The sequence below is a fragment of the Gopherus flavomarginatus genome, unplaced genomic scaffold (assembly GCF_025201925.1).
Source record: "Gopherus flavomarginatus isolate rGopFla2 unplaced genomic scaffold, rGopFla2.mat.asm mat_scaffold_60_arrow_ctg1, whole genome shotgun sequence".
In the NCBI taxonomy this organism is placed as follows: Eukaryota; Metazoa; Chordata; order Testudines; family Testudinidae; genus Gopherus; species Gopherus flavomarginatus.
In genome coordinates, this window is record NW_026115128.1 from 1,723,286 (window position 1) to 1,742,099 (window position 18,814).

At 51.7% G+C, this 18,814-nt stretch overlaps 1 pseudogene; it reads left to right on the forward strand.

Moving 5' to 3' along the window:
* Window positions 1–10,859: 10,859 nt before the first annotated feature.
* LOC127042568 (serine/threonine-protein kinase pim-1-like) lies at window positions 10,860–17,945 on the forward strand (annotated as a pseudogene).
* Window positions 17,946–18,814: the final 869 nt, after the last annotated feature.

The following is an 18,814-nucleotide window of genomic DNA, read 5'->3' on the forward strand; positions in this document are numbered from 1 at the left end:
CCCAAACAGCCCAGTGTAGCCCTGCCCATGCTCTGCCCAGAAGGCCCCGTCCTGCTCGCCTTTCCCCCTTGGCCCCAGCCCAGGCCGGCTGGCTGCTCCTCCCCAGGGCAGCGTGCTGGGGCTGGGACTAGGATGGCCATGGCCAGCCTGTGGCTGCGACTTGAGGTGGCTGGGGGGCATCTGGGGATGCCCACCATGTGCTTGCGAAGGAAGGGCTGGGGGGGGCTGTGCGCTGCCTGCCCAGACCTCAGGAGCTGGAGAGGCTGTGCACTGTCCGTCCACCCAGCATTTGGGGACTTGGGCTCACGGGTGGAGGAGGGGGGGCATGTGTCCCCCACTGAGCATGCTAGGGGAAGCCACAGGGGGGCGTTCTGGGCTCCGGTAGGGTAAGGAGGCCAGGAGGGGCAAGGCCGGTTGGGGGGAATTGGATGCTCCATAAAACAAACAATGGATCAGATCAATGGGCCAATCTAACCTGTATCGCCACCCCAACATCAGATTAATTGGGCCATCTAGCCTGGTATCCCGCTCCCCACAATATCAATGGGCCCATCTAGCCTGGTATACCCCAGCCCACATGAGATCAATGGGCCCATCTAACCTTTTTATCCCCACCCCATATCAGATCAATGGGCCGATCTAGCCTCTAGTCCTCTACTCCAACATCAGATCAGTGGGGCCCATCTCAACTGGTATCTTCCCCACATCAGATCAATGGTCTCATCTAACCTGGTATCTCCCCCACATCAGATCAATGGGCCCATCTAGCCTCATATCCCCCACCCCACATCAGATCAGTGGGCCCATCTAGCCTCGTATCCCCCACCCCCATCAAATCAATGGGCCCATCTAGCTTGGTATCCCCCATCCCACATTGGATCAGTGGGCCTATCTAGCCTGGTATCCCCCTCCTCAACATTAGATCAATGTGGTCTGTGGCACGCAACCTTAAACAGCTGAAGTTGGTTAACATAATCAAGTTTTTGCTTGTTTATTTTACATGTATCTTGTTTTTAGTAACCCACATGTAATACACAGGTTAACTTAGTTCGTCTCCAGTATAATAGGGACCAAGTCTTCTATAACACAAGCTCTGCGTCTGGTCTGGTTTTTCCAGTTCTTTAGCACACATATGCCTGCTTTCGATACTTCCGCAGTTGTTGCGCAGACATTCCTTTTCACTGAATTCGTGCAAGTGCGTTACTAACTATTGTGTAAGAAATGTAGTGCTTGACTGCTAAGAAGCGCTGCAAGTCTTCTGTAAGAAAGCATATTGCTCTCCCCAGCTGAGCTCTCTCTTTCAGTAACAGAAGGGGCTGTGTCTGAGGCTGGGAGCCCAGTGTGGAGGTTGCTCCAGCATGGCCGGCAGCAGGGCAGTGCAGTGGGACCGGGGGTAGCATGAGGAGTGGGTGGCTCCTGTACAGAGAGGAAGTGTCTTATCCACTTTCTCAGCATCACTCATGATTTTATATACTTCTATCATATCCCCCCTTAGTCTCCTCTTTTCCAAGCTGAAGAGGCCTAGCCTCTTTAATCTTTCCTCGTATGGGACCCTCTCCAAACCCCTAATCATTTTAGTTGCCCTTTTCTGAACCTTTTCTAGTGCTAGAATATCTTTTTTGAGGTGAGGACACCACATCTGTACACAGTATTCGAGATGTAAGCGTACCATGGATTTATATAAGGGCAATAATATATTCTCAGTCTTATTCTCTATCCCCTTTCTAATGATTTCTAACATCCTGTTTGCTTTTTTGACCGCCCCTGCACACTGCGTGGACATCTTCAGAGCATTATCCACGATGACACCAAGATCTTTTTCCTGACACGTAGCTAAATTATATATATATAGTTGGGGTTATTTTTTCCAATGTGCATTACTTTATATTTATCCACATTAAATTTCATTTGCCATTTTGTTGCCCAATCACTTAGTTTTGTGAGATCTTTCTGAAGTTCTTCACAATCTGCTTTGGTCTTAACTATCTTGAGTAGTTTAGTATCATCTGCAAACTTTGCCACCTCACTGTTTACCCCTTTCTCCAGATCATTTATGAATAAATTGAATAGTATTGGTCCTAGGACTGACCCTTGGGGAACACCACTAGTTACCCCTCTCCATTCTGAGAATTTACCATTAATTCCTACCCTTTGTTCCCCTGTCTCCTAACCAGTTCTCAATCCATGAAAGGACCTTCCCTTTTATCCCATGACAGCTTAAGTTACGTAAGGTGCCATAGAAGCTTGAGTTTGCGACATCAGAGAACCACAGAAACCAGGGACACTTGCAACATAATTTAGATCTAGTTGCTAGAGAGTACGTGGGCCTTTCACATGCAACTGCAATGTGATTCTTTTCAAAATTAGATAGGATTATTTAAGTAGTCGGCCTGGGCATTTTGAAGTTAACCCTTTGGAAACAATGGCTAAATGATATAAACACTCAATGACTTTCTCCTCTTATTCTGGCCCCCACTCTGGTTTCTCTCTCTCCCTTCTGATCTTGGCTTCCATTTAACACTTTCATATTCACTACATGAGATTTGCACAGCACTTTAACCACATACAAACTCTATCATTCCTAAGTATTGGTGATATGTTTCTTAGAGACAGACGTACCTCATCCTACCTTCAAACTTGTGTTCCCCATCATAACTCTTTCCTTCTGCTTTTATGCTCCATGACCACCTCACCTTCCAAACCCTTTGGTCGTCTCCATATCCTGTAGTGTTTTGTACAACTTCAAGGCTCTACACTCTTTTCTCCAGTTCTTCACCCCATAGGTGCATTCAGTATTTGTTGTGACAACCCAAAGGTCCTGTGAACCTCCCTTCCTGGCTTCCTAGAGGAAAACATACCATATTAATCACTCCCTAGTTTATCTTTCCATAAACTGATCTTTTGTCTCTGATGAGTGCACTTTACATGACAGTTCTTTTCCCTCCACTGGCTTTTTACCATAAAATACTTCTGTGTCAGTGGCACTTCCAGTTTCCTGGTCTAAAATAAACCACGTTGCACACCACATTATTGGATTTTCAGCCTGTGGTCCATGGACCATTGGTATTGTATGGAGAGTTGATTGGTCACATGGTGCTGGCCTTTCCTAGTCTCTAGCTATTAGATCAAATTAGAAACAGCTAAACAGTCAGCCAAATACATTCTTAATATTTCACTTCCACGTTACACAGGGATGTCAGGCAGTTATGAATGGGAAGTGGAGGGGATCCATGTGCCAGTGAATGGGAAAAGAGGTGTGCATGAGGCACTCTCTGTCAATTTGTGGTCCACACAAAGACCTCAGTTGAGGACCCCTGACTCATAGGGTGTCACTATTTTAATATATTGTACCCAACGTTCCCAGGATCTGTTAGGAAAATCTACTCTTCATTAGCATGCAGGAGTGCCCTAGCGCAAATCACTACCAAAGGTAGTAAATGTCATTGTCCTTTGTTAATGTTTGTAAACTATCCGAAGACATGAGGCACTTTCTAAATGCTAAGTGTCGTTATGTTATTGCCAGCAGACACAAAAACCACTGGCATTGGAGCCTTCCAGGGGGTTTCTCTACGGCCGGGAATTTGTAGTAGATTGAATGGTAAGAAATAAAGCTTTTAGTATGAAATAAGACTTACGGGTCTCTCACATCAGTAGCGCCTCCCCTTTCTGAATCCTTTCTAGAAGAACTGACAGAATTGGCACTCCGCTACCTTTCCCCGCAGTATCTTCCTGATAATCAGGGATTATAATGTACTTATTTGCCCTGCAACAGTGAGCCATCACTCAAGAGTTTAGGGCCTGATTTTCTATTGGTCTACGCCTTGTGTAATTATTTACACCAGTGAAAAGCAAGTGTAAACATCAACCACTGAGATCAGATGGCATCTTAACCCCCCTTGCTTGGATATGAATGACTGCACAAGGCAGAGCAATGGCAAATCAGGCACTTAGTTAGTAGTCAGTGTTCACAGGAAGCTGACTGAGGCATCACTAGATCATGTAGTGAAGAATCACCAGCACAGACAGGGTTCTTCTAGCTTCCCTACCTTCATTCTAAGCAACAGGGACAACATTTTCCGGTGGTGGTTTATACCATTTACACCTAAATCCACATTTACGCAGCTTAACAGAAGTGGCTTATTCAACTCTGCAAACCAGACCACTTATTTCGGTGCCTGACTGAAGAGCCTTGCATTTGAAAATGTTGTGACAGAGGGCTGCAGTTTCATGCACTGGGTCAGAACCTACAGTGGTGCCCTGTTCGCACCATCATCAAGGCTAGAATTCAAATTCAAGAACCTAGTGGCAGAGAATCCAACACTGTTCACTATACAACTCTCGTTTGCTGCTAAGAGACACTTCAGAACCTGCAAGGCCTCACCCAATGCCCACTGAAATCTTCTGTGGATGAGGGCCATAGTGAAGGTACACGAGTACTTATAGCTCTGGGACGGCCCCCAGTCTGAGCCAAAGGAGTCAAATTACAAATCCCATGCTGATTAGTTTGGAATGATTTGTCATATTCATTACGTTCTAATTGTTCTGCAATCAGCTGAAAATGCTGACTAATGGTGGTTACTACACATTAGCCCTAATACACCTACTACGTTATTCACTGTATCACCTCACTTTCCCCCATTTCTCACGTAACTCCTAACCGAAGTTCATACATATGTTATCAACTAACAGAACCCATCACCAGAGATTCCTCTTCTCTGGCAGGGTAGCATAATTAAAACACCCATGATAGTAAGTGTACAGGAGTAAACACATAAGGGTAAGTTTTAATATTCAGTTGAGTCTCCAGGGCTCTAGTAACTGCAATATTTCAAGTTAGCTTTACCACTCAGACTGTCATTCTGTCATATCTCCAAAGTTAAGCAGCCCGGAGCCTGGGCAATGCTAAGGATGAGAGATGGTCGTGGGCAAATAAAAGTGGGATTTTCTAATGTGCTCTGCACACCAGCCTAAACTCTGTTCCCATTGAAGTCAGTATTAAAACTCCCACTCCCTTCAGTGCTGAATGCTTCTGAAATCCCCCCTCAGAATGCAGCTGGAAGTGGTAATGGTGATTTCAGGAAGTGATGTTCTTCTCTCCCAGTCTCTTCTGAACCAACCCCTTTGAGTAGCACTAGGGGCCCTGTGTTGCTGGACATGCTCTTTCTGAAGGGACAAATATCCTTCGACACTTGTGGTCACTAAAAATCCTACTACACTTTTCACCAGAGCAAGATAGTTGGCACCAGCATCCTCTCTGTCTAATTGGCTGCAGCCCCCCTGCTGCACCCTGTGGGGGCGGGTCTGGTCACTGCAGCCCCTCTGCTGCACCCTACTGAGGGGGTCTGATCACTGCACCTCCCCTCCCTGCTGCACCCTGGGGGGAGGGTCTGGTCACTGTAGCCCCCCCCACTGCACCCTGGGGGGTCTGGTCACTGCAGCTCCCCGCTGGGGGGGGTCTGGTCACTGCACCACCCCATTGCACCCTGCTGGGGGGGTCTGGTCACTGCCCCCCCGCCCTGCTGCACCCTGGGGGTATCTGGTCACTGTAGCTCCCCTGCTGCACTCTGTTGGGGGGGTCTCGTCACTGCACCCCCCCTGCACCCTTCAGGGGGGGTCTGGTCACTGCCCCCCCTCCCTGCGGCACCCTGGGGGTATCTGGTCACTGCAGCCCCCCCGCTGCACCCTGCTGGGGGGGTCTGGTCACTGCCTCCCCCTCCCTGCTGCACCCTGCTGGGGGGGGGGTCTAGTCACTGCCTCCCCCTCCCTGCTGCACCCTGGGGGTATCTGGTCACTGCAGCCCCCCTGCTGCAACCTTCTGGGCTGGTCTGGTCACTGCAGCCGCCCTGCTGCACCCTGCTGGGGGGGGGTCTAGTCATTGCCCCCCCTCCCTGCTGCACCCTGGGAGTATCTGGTCACTGCAGCCCCCCTGCTGGAGGGGGTATGGTCATTCTAGGCAACCCCTACCCGCGCACTCAAAAGCCGGAGGCGGGGACTTTCTTCTTGCGCTCCGATTGGTCAGGGCTCTGTCTCCTCTTCCTATTGGCTGTGCCGGGAGGGGCGGAGCTTCCCGGGGACGTCACGTGGCCGCGAGGCGCTCGGGAGGTGGCTGCTGAGCAGGACGTGGCGCAGCCTGGAGCCCGAGTGGGTAAAGGGGGGGCGAGATCCTTACATATGCCCCGCCCCCTCCAAACACCTCCTCTAGTCCCTAGTCCTGCTTCTGCTCCCCCAACACCTACCCTGGCCCCCCAGCACTCCCCAATACCATAACTCCTCCACTTCCTCCATTTGTAAACCACTCCCCAACACCCACCCTGATCTCTAACATCCTGTCCTGTAACCGAGTGGTTTGCAACCTTTTTCATTTGTGGACCCTCCCAAACATTTCAAATGGAGGTGCAGACTGCATTGGACATCTCAGACATGCTCTGCAGACCCCCAGGGTGAAAACCACTGACCTAGACCCCCCTAAACATCTACCCCAGCTCCTCTGTCCTGTAGATCCCCTGCCCACCCCCTCTTTTCTGCTCTAGCCTTTAGAGATGAAAGTGGTCTCGTGGCTGGGGCCTCTGCCATCCCCCCTGGTGGTTTGAGAACAGGCTGGCCCTTGGCAGGGAGCTCCCAATACAGTTTAACCAGCCGAGACTGAGGTGGAAAGAGGGGGAGCCATGGTGGGTGAGTAGGGCAGGTATGTGGGGGAAGCTGGACATCATGGCGTAATGTGGGGTTGGTAGGAAGGGCTGGGGTTGGATGGATGGCGTGGCATAGTGTAGGGTGAGAGGTCTGTCTGGCTAGGAATTAATAATTGGGTTTAGAATACAGACATCAAGAGCCAAATTCTAAATGGCTGTGTACTGTACACACCTTCCCAGAAAACAGATCCATAGGGTGTGTGCCCGGCTTGCTCCTCTGAATGTGAAGGGCCTGTGCTGCAGGAAAGCTGAAAGAACATCCTGGTCTATAAGGAGTGAAGGGAGATCTGGTTATATGTGTGTAGCTGAAGTTGCATAACTTAGATCAGTTCCCCTTCTGCCCCGCCCAGTGTAGACCAGGCCATAGAGAATTGCCAGTTTAGGCCCACAAGGTGGCCAGCTGACTGCTTGTCCTTTCCATGTCTTTAATACATCAGGCAAAACAATAACCCCCTCAGAGCTCATCAGTGTCACCCTGGATATACCTTAGTGCCCCTACACAATGGCTGGTTTTCCTGGCTACTTCCTCTCAGAGTCTGAGTTCTACTCAAAAATCTGTAGAGACAACCTACTTGTGTTGGTGTCACTAAGCATAACCCTAAGTAACTCAGGAGGGTGGAAAGCCACAAGTATATGGAGCCTTCCTGGTTTTAGGCCTCAGCAGAAAAGAGTCTCTCCATGTTTGAACTTTAATCGACCTAAAAGGCCAGGTGTAACAGCCGTTATCAGTTGCAACAGTTCTAACTGGTCTAAAGCAGAAATAATGAGGCCTGTGCACCTTTAGCAGAAGGACAAGATAACTTGCAGAAGGAAAACTTACTAACAAGCTGCCACGGCCAAGATTACTTAATGCACCTGCGCTTACATAACTGCTACAGGAGGAGGAAGGAGGAGGAGGGGAAGAAAGAGAAAAAAAACTTATAAAAAGGGAAAAGCCGCTTGTGTAGGGGTGCTGGATCTGAGGCATGCTAAGTCTCCCAGCCCTTCCTACCAACCCCACGCACTCTGGGCAACGAACTGCTGTTGCTTGCCTCCGGCACCCTCTGTACCTGCAACACTTGTGTTAACTAAAGTGACAGTTCAGTGGCCCTGTATTCTCTGCTTTTTTTTCCTGAAAAGGGATAAAAATAGTTTTGTTTCCCTTAACTCCTCCTCCTCTCTCTTTCACATTGAATTCCTAGCAATTGCCTGAGGTTTTTCCCTCTGAAATGTGAAGTGTCATGTTGTAACTGTATTACTTTTAATGCTGTATTACTGCTTAGTTTTTAAAACCACACTCAAGGAGCAGCCTAGTGAGCCACATTATCTGGTTGCCAATAGAGCGCCCTGGCTAGGATTTGCTGTGTATATCTCTTGTATATGTACATAGCTTCAGATTTCAGGGACTGAAGTTTGAGGTTTTGGATTTGGGTTTTGAACCAAGTTCTCTTTGCTAATCTGTATATTATGGGGGCAAAGAATAAAGTAGTATTTATGATTGAACTGTCTTCAGACTTTCCAGAAGACAAACTTCTTATTTTTATTTTCCCATTTTAGATCTGTTGAGATGAGATTATTTGTTGTTGTCAACAGGTAATACAAGTTCATCATGAGACAAGACCTTCTTTGTAGAGTTAATCAAGAGAGCTAATTGTTAAAGCAACATCATGAAAAGTATTGATGAAATATTTTATGCACGAATGCACATTGGGCAATGCACTTCCTTTATCTTGTGATTGGAATTCTTAGTCTGCGATGAACATATGAGAAATAATATTCAGCCTTTTGCAGTGCTGTGTGGAACAGCATAAGGATAGGTTACCCAAGAAAATAGAGAGGAAAATGTTGAATTGCTTAAATAGGACCATCTTCAAAGATGTCCTATACCTTAAAATGATACCATTAACTTAAAACTCAACTTCTGTCTGAATTTACAACTGTTTACATTTGTTGCAAGTAAAATTATTGTACTGAGAGACTATTGAAAAAATACTGTTTTCTGTTTGCTTGCCTTGACTATTCAAAAAGTTATATCAAATATACAATTTCATTTTTATTATAATACTCCCTATCTCTTCTATAGCACTTTACATCAGTAGATCTCAAAGCCCTTTACAGAGGAGAACAGTATCTTTATCTCTGTTTTACATATGGGGAAACTGAAACACAGAGAGGGGGACGTGATTTGCGCAAGATCATCCACCAGGCCCTCAGCAGAGCCAGGACTAGAACCCAGATCGCCCTGAGCCCCAATGTAATGCTTTAACTGCTAGGCCATATAGTCAGTTTCTTCTATTGTTTGTGTGAGTCTTTCACAGAGCCACGGGAAAAAGAAAAACACCTTTAAAAACAGGAATATGCAACTGTAAAACCATTAATTTTGGCATAGGGATTCAGGGCCAGAGTAGTGTATAAAACTTATTTGAACCTGTTTTTTAAAAAATTGGTAGAGTTCAAATTGACAGTGTCCCTTTAACAGATATATGGTTCTGGAGCTGGGAACAGGGAGTGCACTTCGAGAACTGCCAAGAATGATGCTGTTAAGGGGGAATCTGTAGAACTTTTGACAGCGGTTGAAAGTTTAAAAAAAAAGAAAACATTTCTAAAGATAAAATAGAAAGCATTTGTTTAAAAGGGAAAGTGTATCTCATTTGTATGGGTCACCCTGGAATTAACTAATGTAAGAATAAGTTGCTAATTACCATGGCAATTCAGTTGAGCTGAATATCATATACTGATTATTACAGTGTGTTTCCAGACAGATTATACTTTTCTTTTGTATTGCAGTAGCCTCTCCGTGTCCCCCCACTGCCGCTCGCCCAGTCCCTCCTCTCCTCCACCCCCTCCATGTCCCCCCACTGCTGCTCGCTCAGTCCCTCCTCTCCTGCACCCACTCCCTGTGTCCCCGCTGCATGCCCGGTCCCTCCTCTTCTCCAGCCCCCTCCCCATGTCCCCCCACTGCCGCTTGCCCAGTCCCTCCTCTTCTCCTGCCCCCTCGCTGTGTCCCTGCTGCATGCCCAGTCCTTCTCCTCAAGCCCCCTCCCCATGTCCCCCCACTGCTGCCTGCCCAGTCCCTCCTCTCCTCCTCCCCCATCCCTGTGTCTCCGCTGCTGCTCGCCCAGTCCCTCCTCTCCTTCAATCCCCTTCCCATGTCCCTGCTTGCCCAGTCCCTCCTCTCCTGCACCCCCCTCCCTGTGTCCCCCCCAGCTGCTCGCCCCGTCCCTCCTCTACTGCACCCCCTTCCCCATGTCCCCACTGCTGCTCACCAGTCTCTCCTCTCCTGCACCCCCTCCCTGTATCCCCGCTGCCGCTCACCCAGTCCCTCCTCTCCTCCCCCCCCGCTGTGTCCCCCCACTGCCGGTCGCCCAGTCCCTCCTCTCCTGCACCCACCTGCCCATGTGCCCTCCACTGCGACTTGCCAAGGCCCTCCACTCCACCCCCTCCCCGTGTCCCCACTGCCGCTCACCCAGTGACTCCTCTCCTCCACCCCCTCCCTGTATCCCCGCTCGCTAAGTCCCTCCTCTCCTCCAGCCCCGTGCCTGTGTTCCCCTGCTACCACTCGCCTAATCTCTCCTCTCCTCCATGCCGCTCCCTGTTTGACCAAGTGTGATGAAGTGGGTCTGTTCTTAATGTTTTCTGTGAATACTGTGTGGGTGCCTCAGTTTCCCCTTTTTCTTAAATGTCTAGGTGGGGGGAATCAGGGTGTGTGATTGTTGCAGAGCCCTAGAGGGCCGGTGTGATGGTGTCTGTACAGAGAATGGCCAACACCCTGTATCCTGGCAGCTAATGGCCTGGGCTCCTTCCCTGCAAGGTGCCACTTGAAGGTGTTGGAGAACAGAGGGATCAGGGGACTCCTAGCCGGGGAAAGACACAAACTGGAGAGTCTGGCTGAGGAAATGGAAGGAGACCCAGCCCAGGCAGGGCACTGGGCTCCCTGCCCCCCAAGATAGACCTGGCTAAGGGGTCCTGTTTCCTGTATCTACAAGCTTTGTTTTAGACCATCTTCCTGTCATCTAATAAACCTGTTTTACTGGCTGGCTGAGAATCTCAGAGAATTGCAGGAAGGGGGGTGCAGGGCCATGACTCCCCCACACTCCGTGACACCGAGTCACCTGGTACTGGACGCCATGATAGAATTACCAGTGTTTCTCTATTGAAAGGAAAGTCCTGGAGTAAGGAAACAGGGTGGGGATGCTGCTCTCCAAGACCAACTTGCTGGCCAACCTGTGCACCGGGTCCGGTGGGGAACTGCACCCGGCCAAGCTACAGCCAGGTGAGGCTCAGTTGGGTTCAGTTCGGTTTGGGTGGACTGCAGGGGTGGGGGTCTGCAGTGGGGTCCGCGGAACAGGCCGGGATCAGGTTGGGAGGTGCCCTGTCCTGCTAGGCATTGGAGAGGATCATAGAATAGTCTGATTCAGTTTGGGTTGCATGGAAGTCTGATCTGGTTTGGGGGAGGGATGTGGGTCTGGTCCGGTTTGGGGGGTGAGGGTTGTTCTGAGGAGGGATGGGGGTCTGCTCCGGTTTGGCTTGGGGAGAGATGTGGGTCTGCTATGGTTTTGGGGGTGGGGGGTCATTCTGAGGAGGGATGGAGGTCTGCTCTGGGTTGGCTTGCAGAGGGATGTGGGTCTGGTCCAGTTTTGCGGGGTGGGGGGTCGTTCTGAGGAGGGATGTGGGTCTGCTCCGGTTTGGCTTGGGGAGGGATGTGGGTCTGGTCCGGTTTGGGGCAGGGGGATCGTTCTGAGGAGTGACGTGGGTCTGCTCTGGTTTAGCTTGCAGAGGGATGTGGGTCTGGTCTGGTTTTGGGGGGTGGGGGTTGTTCTGAGGAGGGACGAGGGTCTGCTCTGGTTTGGCTTGGGGAGGGCTGTGAGTCTGGTCTGGTTTTGGGGGGTTGGGGGTCATTCTGAGGAGGAATGGGGGTCTGTTCTGGTTTGGCTTGGGGAGGGATGTGGGTCTAGTCTGGTTTAGGGGGGTGGGGGGTCATTCTGAGGAGTGATGTGGGTCTGGTCTGGTTTTGGGGGTGTGGGTTCTGAGGAGGGATGTGGGTCTGCTCCGGTTTGTCTTGGGGAGGGATGTGGGTCTAGTCCAGTTTGGCTTGGGGAGGGATGTGGGTCTGGTCCAGTTTTGGGGGGTGAGGGTCGTTCTGAGGAGGGATGTGGGTCTGCTCCGTTTTGGCTTGGGGAGGGATGTGGGTCTAGTCCGGTTTGTGGGGCTGACGGGTCATTCTGAGGAGGGATGTGGGTCTGCTCTGGTTTGGCTTGGGGAGGGATGTGGGTCTGGTCTGGTTTTAGGGTGTGGGCGGTCGTTCTGAGGAGGGGTAGGGGTCTGCTCCGGTTTGGCTTGGGGAGGGATGTGGATCTGGTCTGGTTTTGGGGGGTTAGGAGTCGTTCAGAGGAGTAATGAGGGTCTGGCCTGGTTTGGAGAGTTGGCCTGGTCTTTTGAGGACACAGCTGGGTCTGATCCTGGTGTCTGTGCCTCTCTGCCTGCAGGGAAGGAGAAGGAGCCGCTGGAGAAGCTGTACCAGGTGGGCCGGCTGCTGGGCAGGGGTAGTTTTGGTTCTGTCCACTCGGGCACCCGCCTGTCGGACAGCGCCCCGGTGAGTAGAACCTGGACAGGGACCCCCCTCACCCCACCCCTGCAGCCCGCTCCCCATGCACGCTGCTCTATAGAGCTCCGCCTTTGGTGAGAGACCCGTCCCTTACCCCGTTACATCTCCTTTGCTTTGCCGTGGCATAGCCACCATCTTGCCTCCTCTTCACTGGTCCCTTGTTTGCCTCCCCTCTTTCTGGGGTTGCCTGACCCGATTCTGATTGTCTGGCTGGTTCTGGTTGTGTCCTAGGTAGCCATCAAGCATGTGGACTGGGACTGGGTTTCTAACTGGGGAGAGCTGGTAAGTGTCTTGGGCAGGGATATCTGCGTGGCTCTGCATTGCATGGTCTTTGCTCTGTAGTGAAGGTGTTGTAGGTAGCTGTCATGGAGTCCCTGGGTGATGCTCTGGAACTGCTCCCCACAAAGCCAGTCAGGACTTTGGGGAGCCTTCTCTCCCTTGGAGCAGACTGTCTTTAGGGCAGGAAGCTCACATGTAGCATTCAGCAGGTGCCCCTCCGTGTGCTTCCGCCAGCGAGTCCACCCAGGTGGGGGTCCTGGGGAAGCCACAGGGTCCTGCACCCCCACTTTGCAGTCAGACGTGACTCTCAGCCAGCCAGTAAAACAGAGGTTTATTAGATGACTGGAACACAGTCCAAAACAGGTCTTGCCAGTATGAACCACAAGACCCCCCTTAGTTAGGTCCGTCTGGGACCCCAGGAGGCCACAGCCCCGCTGGGAGGCCTGAGCCTCCTTGGGGCTCCCCTCCATTTTCCAGTCAGTTTCCAAAAACTCCCAAACCCCCTCCAGAACCTTAAAACCAGTCCCACTTCATCACACCTCTCCCCCCTTCGAGACCGAACTGAGTGGGGTCATTTCAGCCAGTGACCTGGGGAAGTTCAAACCTACCCACGTTCCCATGGATGCCCCAGCATCCCCCCCCTCATGGGGGAAGCATTACACCAGGCCCTTCCAGTTTCCCGCCCCCCGTTAGGTTGCGGGTGCTCGATGGCACCTGTAATCTGCAGGTGGGAAGGCTTTTGTGGCTCATGTCCTTTCCGCACCCTAATACCCCTGGGGTTCAAACTGGGCTGAGGTCTTCTCCCTGCGTTCCAGTCTGGGGGGCTGTGATTCGGGCTCTCTTGGTTCAGAGCCCCCCCTTTTGACCCTGGCCCCCCTCTTGAAAGGCTCCTCTGTGCTGGGCAAGGGTCCTTCAGCCATTTCCCCCTTGTCTCTGGCAGGGGTCACAGGAGGGGCAGTACTGTCAGACATAGGTAAAGACTCCAGGCCAGTAAAAATTGTGTAGCAGCCTCTGCTGGGTATGCCGGATTCCCTGGTGCCCTGAGAGGGGGATATCATGGGCCCGACACAGCAGCTGGCAGCAGTACTTCCGGGGTACCACCAGCTGCCTCCTGATCTCCCCCGACTCCATTTTCCCTGGGGGAGCCCATTCTCAGTACAGGAACCCCTTCTCTCACAGGAACCTTTTCCAGCTACAAGTTTCTGACCCTGCCCTTAGGCCTCAAGGGAGCGCCGGCCACCTTCCAGCGCCTGGTGGATCAGCTGCTGAGGGGGATGGAGAGTTTTGCCGTGGCGTATATTGACGACTTCTGCGTCTTCAGCCAGATCTGGGAGGACCACATGTCCCAGGTTAAACAAGTCCTGGACCGACTCCGAAAGGCTGGGTTAACAGTAAAGGCTGAGAAGTGCAAGGTGGGGATGGCTGAAGTATCTTACCTGGGCCATCAGGTGGGGAGCAGCTGCTTGAAGCCGGAACCAGCCAAGGTCGAGGTGATCAGAAACTGGCCTGCTCCCCAAACCAAAAAGCAAGTTCAGGCCTTTATTGGGATGGTGGGGTACTATTGAAGGTTCGTGCCCCACTTTAGTGCCATAGGGTGTTAGGCATCACCTGATCTGGAGCTACCATCTCGGGCCGGGCCAGTGTTACCTCAGCGCCCATGTCCCAGTATCCATAGACCTTCCTCCCATCCACCTCCAGGGCAACAAGGCACTCGCTCTGCAGGGACAGCCCTATGCCCACCCTGTAAACGAAAAACCGGATGTCCAGAGCATCCAGCTCTGCGGAGGAGGTGGCCTGGAGCCCTCTTTCCTCCTGAACAGTTGATAAGCGGCGAGCCCCCCTTTCCTGGGAAACCTGCCCCTTGTCGAGCTAGGCCGCTGCCCAGTTAACACTCTGTTGGTCCAGTTTGCTTGGTCTGTACCTGAGCCTGGGGCACTGGGTCTGTTTGTGGCCTCTTTGGCCACAGTGATAGCAGCCCATGTCCCATTGGTCCCCTCGGTATTCACTGGGCTCCTCCCCGCCCTTCCCCTAGGCATAGGAAGAGGGCGTCTCAGGAAGCCCTTAGCCACCAGCTGACCACTCCCAGCAGAGACAGACACAGGTGCCTGAGCTGCATCTGCCAGGCTGCTTCCCTCAGAGACAGGGCTCCGTTCATTCAAGCGATCTCCCTCCTCCAGCTGGGCAATCAGCTGATCTTTAGTGAGCCTCCCCCTGCGCAGCCCCCTCTGCTTGCACAGCTCCACCAGGTTGCCCTTAAGGCGCTTGGCATACATCTTCCTGCTGGCCACTCGCAGGCCTGGGTGCTCACCACTCCCCATGGTTTCCAGGGAGACCCCAAGCATGCCAGTCCTGAGGTCATCACCTCTCTGCCAGGGTCGAGTGGCAGACTCCTCCACCTGTAGGACCGCTCGCTGCGATCCCCCAGGGGACCCTGTTACTGTGAGAGCCTTCTCTCTGGTCACACACTCCCAAGGGTTAATTGACCCCTAAAACTGTCTCTCTCTGAATCTTCGGCATGCCTGGGCCCCGTCAATCCTCCTTTGTTTTACTGCTCCCCAGTCACTTACTGCAAGAATCGCTGTCCACAAGGTGCAGTAGATCCCATCTCTGCCACCAGCTGTCATGGAGTTCCCGGGCAATGCTCTGGAACTGCTCCCCACAAAACCAGTCAGGACTTTGAGGAGACTCCTCTCCCTTGGAGCAGACCGTCTTTAGGGCAGGAAGCTCACACGTAGCATTCAGCAGGTGCCCCTCCGTGTGCTTCCCACAGTGAGTCCACCCAGGCGGGGTCCTGGGGAAGCCACAGGGTCCTGCACCCCACCTTGCAGTCAGACATGACTCTAAGCCAGCCAGTAAAACAGAGGTTTATTAGATGACAGGAACACATTCTAAAACAGGTCTTGCCAGTACAGACCACAAGACCCCCCCTTATTTAGGTCCATCTGGGGCCCCAGGGAGGTCACAGCCCTGCTGGGAGGCCCGAGCCTCCTCGGGGCTCCCCTCCATTTTCCAATCAGCTTCCAAAAACTCCCAACCCCCCTGCAGCCGCTCCTCTCTGGGCTGTCTCTCTTTCCCAGGCCAGGAGGTCACCTGATCTCTCTGTCTCAAACACCTTTAACATCCCCTGGCAGGGGGAAGGGTCTGGCCATTAGTTGCCAGGTGACAGAGGGTTGGCCAGAGCTGAGGCCCCCCCACAGTATTCAGAGGGAACATTAAAACCAGTCTCACTTCGTCACAGTAGCTCTTGACTTTGTGGGTCAATTTGCCTGCCTGTGATGGAGCTCTCCTTTCTCTCTCTCTGAAGCCTTGCGGGAGCAGAGTGCCCATGGAGATCCTGCTCCTGAAGAAAGTGGGCTCAGGCTTCCGGGGGGTCATTCCGCTCTTGGACTGGTTTGAGAGACCAGACAGCTTTGTCTTGGTTTTGGAGCGACTGGATCCTGTGCAGGACTTGTTTGACTTCATCACGGAGCGGGGTGCTCTCCCTGAGGAGCAGGCCCGCAGCTTTTTCCGCCAGATTGTGGTGGCGGTTCAGCACTGTCATAGCTGTGGGGTATTGCACCGAGATATCAAGGATGAGAACATCCTGGTTGATCTGAACAGCGAGGAACTGAAACTCATAGATTTTGGGTCTGGGGCATTACTCAAGGACACAGTGTACACTGATTTTGATGGTGAGTGTCTATTTCCATCCCCTTCTATTTTATCTGCATAGGGACGGAATCCAGGGAAATTCATCTTTGAAATGAATTGTTCTCTGCCTGTAAATGTTCAGTAACTTCCCAGCCAGGGAATGGTTTGTTCCTTCCTCCCCCTGCCATTCTTATTTGCTAAATATACTGTTGTGTGATGTGCAGCTTTGATACCTTTGGGGCTTTCCTCCCTGCCTTGTATCCAAAAAGCATTTTACAAATGTGTTTGCCCTTTTGTTGGGCGTTAACCGGTGGTAGCTGCCCATGTCATGCAGGGGCTAGGGGTGGGGACACATGGCAGAAACCAGGTGTGAACTCACAAGCATCAATCTCTGGAGTCCCTGTGAGCAATAAGAGGAGAAAGTTGGGCTCTGGTTCCAGTGATTTGGTTTTCTCTAGGTCCATGACATCTGTAGCATTTCGCCAGGGGTCTGGCTGGTATTCCACCCTCCGGGGTGGTGCAAACAGGATCTGCCTCACCTCCTGGATGGGGAAAGATTGAGTTAAACCTCTCTGCAGCCATGGCTGCTCAGGTGCTGGAACGTAACCTAATCTACCAGCTAGAATGCAGGGGAGGGGAAGTCCCCTTCTCCCCAAGGATAAAGAAGAGGGCTCTTGTGCAGTTTCTTTCTGTCGGGACGGATGGACATCAATGTGGGGAGGGGATCAAGAGGAGAAGCTGCTGTCTCCGCCATCTCGCTAAATTATTCATTTCATTGGAAAGTTGCATTTTGTCATGGGATGAATGTTGTGAAATAGGATCCGTGGGAGATCTGCTTACAGCTGGCTCCCTTTCCTCTGCCCCCCAAAGGCACCTGAGTCAGATATTTGGGGAGGGGGGAGCTCCAGACCCAGGGAGGACTGTTTGACATTGGAGCAGGGATCTGCTGCTGGCTGATGAAGCAGTCTTACAGAAAGTGGAAATGACAAAACAGCTTGAACCGAGTAGCTCTCCGGTTTAATCATCTCACTGGGGAAGGGAAAGTTGATTTTTGCTATTAGCCTGCGTATGAATGGTGGGGTAGGATGGCCTGCTCATGTACTTGCACTGCTAATTTGGTCCCTTGTGTATTTTTGGAGTCTCGATCCAAAGATGGGACCTAGTTCACCTATGTACTAGGGTGGGGGAAGTAACTAAGAAACCACATCTAGGGCAGGTCTACACTCTGGCCGGAATTGATGCTGTGAGATCGAGCTGGGGGGGTCGATTTATTGTGTCTAGTCTAGACGTGATAAATTGACCCCTGAGCGCTCTCCCGTCGACTCCTGTACTCCAGCGCCACAAGAGGCACTGGTGGAGTCGATGGGGGGATGGCAGCTGTCGACTCACCGTCATAAAGACACCACAGTTGCGTATCCTAGATCAATTCCCCCCGCCTCCCCTAGTGGAGACCAGGGCCTAGCCACAGACACGGTCATCTGTCCTGTGAAGCAAGAAAGGCAGATCCCAAAGCAGACTTGCAAGTGGTAAAAGAGGGAGGCTTGCAGGCTTCCCAGACATTACTCAGCAGCACATTCTCACTGACTGCTTGTTTTCTCTCCCCAGAGTGCCAGCACCTCATTAAATGTTGTCTGGACTTGAGGCCCTCCGAGAGGCCAGCCTTGGAAGACCTTCTAAATCATTCATGGATGCAAGACGTCCCTTTGCCACAGAAAACAGCAGAGATGCACCAGCACAATCTAATTCAGGAGTCTGGCGAATAGCAGTTCCTCTCATTCATTGGGTGTAAAAGAGAAAACTCTTGCCAGTGGCTGCCTGCCTGTTACATGGGAACATTCATATCTCATTCCAGAAGCCAGCTAACTGGCAAATCTTCTGAGAGGCTGGAGATTAGGCCCTGCCTTACTTGATGTCTTGCCCAGGGGCGGTTCCAGGCCCCAGCACACCAAGCACGTACTTGGGGTGGCAACCCACGGGGGGAGCTCTGCCAGCACCACAAGGGGGGCAGGCAGGCTGCCTTCGGTGGCACGCCTGCGGCGGGTCCGCTGGTTCCCGCGGCTTCGGAGGACACCTGCGGGAGGTCCGCCAAAGCTGTGGGACCAGTGGACCCTCCATAGGCAAATTGCCAGAGGCAGCCTGCCTCCCGTGCTTGGGGCAGCAAAATTCCAAGAGCTGCCCCTGGTCTTGCCAGTAGACTTTTTGTTTTGTTAATATTGTAAAGGGGAATTCAGAAATCCTGCTGTGTTTTTTTTTATACATGCAGTTTTAAATAGAAATTAATCACTTGACTTAACCTGAGACCCTGTCTCTTTCGGGTGGAGTAAAACTGTCAGTTTGACAGCGTGGAGAAGTGGTAAACATCAGTGCTACATTGAGGCTGCAGTATGTTACCCATGGACGTGGCACATTGGATGCTGACCATCCATGTCAGGGCACAGTGTGTTTCAGTAACACGGATCCTGTGGGGTGGGCTCTGGAGACACTAATGCTTCACATCCGTGAAGGGATTGTTAATAATTGCCTGTTATGGATGTCTGATTTTTTAAGTACTATCACCATCTACAGCCAGGTTGGGACTGGCCCAGAGCTATGGGAGCTGTTGGGGTCCAGGTTAGGAGACCTCAGTCGTTTT